The sequence below is a fragment of the Cryptomeria japonica genome, chromosome 2 (genome assembly GCF_030272615.1).
Source record: "Cryptomeria japonica chromosome 2, Sugi_1.0, whole genome shotgun sequence".
In the NCBI taxonomy this organism is placed as follows: domain Eukaryota; kingdom Viridiplantae; phylum Streptophyta; class Pinopsida; order Cupressales; family Cupressaceae; genus Cryptomeria; species Cryptomeria japonica.
Genome location: NC_081406.1, coordinates 574658037 through 574664036, shown reverse-complemented (window position 1 = coordinate 574664036; position 6000 = coordinate 574658037).

Sequence of the window (6000 nt, the reverse complement as noted above, 5' to 3'; positions counted from 1 at the left end):
TCAAAGAGAAAATTGAGAAAGAAAAACATAAATTCTTTGAAGAGGAAATAAAGAAGTGCATGAGACAATTTGACACTCTTTTACCGGCACTATGTAAAACATTAAAAGAATTTAAATAGTTATACAAAGATACATGTAAAACAAACTTTTTGATAGTCGATATAGACAAGAAGATTAGTATGGTACAGGAAGAAATAAATAAATTAGCTAATAATTTCATTAATTCATCTAAACCATTATCAGTTTTTTAGCAGAAATTAACAGGTTTTGAGGAGGAACTTCAGAAATTTGAAAGAGAGAAGGAAAGAATAAAAGGAAAGGTAAAAGATCTGAAATGGAGACTTAGTCCAAAATTGGACTACCTCGCCTCCTTAAGAAAAGAGATATCTGAGGCATTAGTTCAAGGACAAAAGACACTGGAACAACAATTGCAACACCTCACCGGTACAATTCAGAGGACAGAGGCCGCATTAAAGGATAGTGAATGGTTCACTGAGAACCTGAATCTGGTATTAGCAGACCTTTTTCAGATTGTAACCAACCGGTTACATGGATGAAGCTGGAAACCATACTCAGTTGACACCTTGACAACCTTTGTCATTGATGCTAAAGGGAGAGTAGTGGAGATGAGAAAAATGATTAGCAGAAGACACCATCAGCTCAGGGGGAGCACATATAATCATATGATTTGGCACACAGTTTTTGGTAAGACAATTTTGGTAGATTCTTTTTGGATGACACTTTTTGGATTTTTCTCATGAGTGTTGCCATCAATGCCAAAGGGGGAGATTGTTGGCAAATGCACACTCCAATGAGAAATTGTAGGTGATTGAAGGTTTTGTAATTGATGGCAACCTTGCAATCATATGATACCGGCAAGACAATTATACCAGCACCGGAAACAACAAACTCTATACCGACACACAGAACACTGACAGTGAAAGGAAGCATACCGACACCTAGGCCAACAGGAATTTTGTTCATAATATATTTTGTAATTAATTATAAAATCATTGTAAGCTGACATGGAAAGTTGTAATATGACTCATATATGTATGAGATCATTGTAGAACATTTTGTAATAAGATAATAGGCAAAATAATGCAGACCTAATATGCAAATTTTAGGTTAAGGGTTTATGTATGCAGTAGAGCTAAAACCGGTACTGGATCTGGCATAATAGATGCTATTTTGAAGAAGTACAAGACATTGGATTATTATAATCCATTTTTGTAAGTCAGTGTGACTTCCTTTTGTATTTGAGCAGTGAGCTCTAGGCACTTGGCCTTCCTGCATGTGCAGACCCCTATTGTAGCAGTAATATTCCCTTATTGGCCAGTAAGTGAATATTGTGGGTCACAAATCCCACCGAGGTTTTTCCCACACCGAGTTTCCTCGTTAAACTACTATGTTATGGTGTGCTCTTCATGTGGTTATTGTTTTTCTTGTTTACTGCATTACTTTTGATTTACTGATACACTGTATTGACATGCTTTAGTTCAAGTAAATTAATAAACCGGTTAGATACTGATTCACGCCCCCTCTCAGTATCTTTGGGAATCCTAACAGTATGTAATTTCTTCTTGGAGAATTTACCCTTGGATATTTTGTGTTCATATTTTGCATTGTGTTCACGTTTGTTGAGATAGTGTTATTCTTTGCATGCGGATTTAATGATTGCCTTGTGCCTTGTAAAGATAAAACCGATTGAGTTCTATTCACCGTACGGGCATCTACAACACCATCGTTGGTCACATTTTTGTTTTTCGACAAAAATTTGGATTTATCATTGTTGTTATTGTTGCCATATTTAATGAGACCTTGTTCCACTAGTCCTTTCTCACACTTGAGGGCTTTTTCAGTGATTTGTTTAAATATGGTCAAACATTGCATTTGTATCGGGTACTTGATCTTAGGGATTAAGTTTTCTGTGAACATATCCACTTGCTTTGTTTCTGGAATAATAGTCTTTCACCTCCTATAGAGAGCTCTCCATCATTGTATGAAGGATGCGAATATTTCATTCTCATATTGTTTCCTGGCGCACAAGTCCATCAAAGTGACTGGGGTTTCAATGTTATGTGAAAATTTTGCAATGAAGTGTTCAGCTAATTCTCCCCATGATGTAATAGTTGGTGGTAAATGTGAAAACCACTCTAAGGTTGGACCTCCCAAACTTTTAGGAAATGGTCTCATTAGGTAAGTGTCTTAAGTTGCAACCTCTATGCATGTCGTAAAAAACTATCCGATGTGGTCTCTAGGATCACCTTTCCCTCGATATCTGTCGAATTTCGGTGTTTTAAAATGTGGCAGGAAAGGTGGCATGTATAATGTATGATCAAAAGGATAAGGACGTAATTCCTGCATTGTGTAGCTCTTATCGTTACCGGTTTATATAGTTGTTACCTATTGTTGCAAATTCTGTAATTATTGTGGCAAAATATTCGTTTGAGTCAAAGGTACACTTTGTGCATGTATATTTCCCACAAAAAGGTTAGTAGTAGTATAACTAGGAGGTTGTTGGAAGATACCATGATTATAATTTCGTGTGTTGTATGTTCCACTAGCTACTGTGAAATAAGTGATATGTGAACCCATGTTTGGCTGAGTTGTACTCGTTGTATTGGCAAGACCTAGATTTGCATTTTGAGACTATATATTGATCCTATAGAATAGGAAACCGGAGGTTGGGTTGCACTTGTTGTATGAGGAACTTGTGTTTGAATAGGTGTTGAGACACTTGATATTATCGGTATGGTCTATGTTGGTTCGCTAACATTATTGTTGAAGATGATGCACTTGACTGAGAGTTCGTGTTTGAACTTACATATGTTTGTATAGATGATGTTGGTGCATTTTGAGGAAAACTTGAGGTCATTGCTTGCGTCTGTGTCATATGCGGTATTTGACTACTATCTTGACCTAGAATATTTCCTAGTGGTAAGATTTTTGTGACATTAAAATCTTTAGCTAATTTTGCCCAATTTTATAATAACAACGAGAGATACTTGTCCCTATCACTATGTATAAGTGCATCTAAGATCATAAGGACATGTGGGTCTTGTTGAGCTGATTCAATCTCTTCATGTGTTAAATGTTGTTGTAGTTCATGTATTGTGGGCATTGCCTGAGAATTGGACTATTGACTAGTTGATATGTCCATATTCCAAGTTGGGTTTACAGACTGGTCATTGTTTGGTTCCATTGTACCTTTTGCTTTTTGTGACCTTGTGATGGGCATTTAAGACTTCTATATGAGGGTGGTTTTAGAAATTTATGCAAGACGACAACTAATGCTAGACTCTAGACCTAAGTATGGGGTATCCAAGACCAGACTAGACTCTCTATTGAGGATTTGGATGTGAGACTTGTTGAGTATTTCAAGATTTCTGCAACGCAAGTTTTTCAAGTTCTTCTCTTAGACGTTCTGCAACAATTTCTCTATCAATCCTATGGGCAATTTTATACTCGATATTTATCTCATACTCGACTCCTATATACTGGGGTACGTTTCTCCTTGATTCCCAAGCTAAGTTAGCTAGACCGTCAATAATTTCTTATTGACCGCCGTTTGGCACTAGATTAGGTTGCTCAAAGGAGAGCAAACCATCACCTGGGAGACCCATTAAGATGCATGCTAATACTTTCTAGGATGATTATGCAAATGATGATGTACTAAGATAGACGTATATGAGGTCTAGACAAGGACTTAAATGCGGACATAAATAGAGATTATGCAACTTCTATGGGTGATAATAAGGACGTAAATGAGGACTATGCAAGGACAATGGACGATAATAAGGACATGAATGAGGACTATGCAAGGACTATGGATGATAATAAGGATGTAAATGAGGACTATGCAAGGACTATGAATGATAATAAGGACGTGAATGAGGAGTATGCAAGACCTATGGAAGATAATAAGGACGATAATAAGGACGTAAATGAGGACTATGCAAGGACTATGGACGATGTAAATGAGGACTATGCAAGGACTTAGGATGATGTAAATGAGGACTATGCAAGGACTTAGGATGATTTAAATGATGACTATGCAAGGACTACCTATGGTCACATGTGTGTAACCTTTTGAGTTTTGACGTTTCAAAAATGGACTTAGTTTTCAGTAATTCCGCGTGTAGGACAAGTTTTGTGGTTTTCCAAGTCTGAGAACAATTATTTGGAGATAGATATAGCTGACTGAACTGGTTTTCAAACAATCTCAGAAAATTCAGAGATACGCAGGATAGGGCCTGAAATATCCCAAATAACTGACTCAATACTGGTCAGGTACAATGATACATAAAAAGACACAAAAGACAATCTTAGGCTGGAAATTGGACAGCATTCAACGAGGCCCCCACAGCAAAATACCGAAACAAGACGGACAGATAGAGAGTTTGGCAATGTTGGCTCCACTCCACAACATACACTTCTTGGGCATGCCAGTCTCTCTTACCCCGAAGATCCGAAGATCTTATCATCGAGGGATTTCCATCTCATAATGCAAGGTACATGAGGGGTATCTACGGGGTACGATCCACACTCTTGGAATCACTGAATGTAGTATTTGGGCTACTAAGTTGGTTCTTATTATAAAATTTTGAGGGGTCCTGATCCAACAATGGATTCTCAGAGCAAGCCACTTAAGACTTTAGTTGAGCTTATCGATGTAGGGAAGGCCCCCACATATGTTGAATTCGCTCAACACTCTAGCCGCCTGACCAGTATGTTTATATAGTGGATCGAAAAACCCGTTCAAGACTACGTTGGGAGAGATGATATCCCCAACGCATCCCAATTTCAAGTACCTTTGTGGGGTGATGAAATTACTCTCCACTTGAAATAAAATAAAATTTAGCATCGTTTTCACCTTCTCCCTTTCTCCCAAGACCTCGAAGGTGGGTGGAAAGGTAGATAGTGCAATAGTAGGTCCTGTTGGCATTATACACTCATATGAGAATAGTTGATGTTGTCATTGATGGCAACCAACAAGTAACATGGTTCACAGGTTACACTGGCAACAAACATCATCTACCGGCACCGACAGTTACTAATGGTCTTGAAAAGCACTGAGAGGAGTGGTGAATCAGTGACACCAAAACATGCACAACTTTAAACACTAACCGGTAGATGAACTTAACTAAGAATTTGAACAAAATATATGCTATCCAAAATGAAATAACAACATCCACATAAAGTGGAACATCCACCATAACACAAGTGTTTATACGTGGAAAACCCAAATAGGTAAAAACCACGGTGAGATGGAACTCACAAGTTAACTATCTACAGTAATAGAAAACTGACCGGTTAAGGTCTTACAAAGAGCTATGCTAGGAGCGAATCTTGTTAGAGATCCCAAGCTTGATTAGAAGCTTATACCCTGTTAAGAGTACTACCCTGTTAAGAGTAACCTTGCTGGAGGATTTTAGAACCCAAACTAATGGATCACCTTGTTAGAGGATTTGTACAATGAAGCTTGTTAGAGCTTACCCGGTTAGGGGATTTTATTCTATTGTAACGATTAGAAAACAACAAGAAAGATTTGATCTGTTTTGAGCAGCACAATACTTGCTTGATCAGATCATTCTAAGTACATTCAACACTTCTCTCTATCTTCAACACTTATCGCTCTTCAACAAAAGTATTTGCATAGATCACCTCTTCATCATATTTGATGATTCACTAAGATGTCTTTAAATAGACATACAAACCTTATGTTGGCCATAGGAACATAATTTCCTAGGTGCAATGTATCTAGACATTTAAACATAACTCATCAAAAAAATGACCACTAAGAAAACGGTGTTGGTAACTCATCACAAAATCACATGTCGGTTAGAACAGTCAATACCGGTTGGAATAAAACTAGTGAACCATTGTCCCGAAATCTTCCACTTGATCTTCATCTTCAGCTTTATCTTCATTTTGATGTTGACTTAGTGTAACCACAGGTTATCTCTTAGGCACATACCAATTGACAAAGTACCGGTT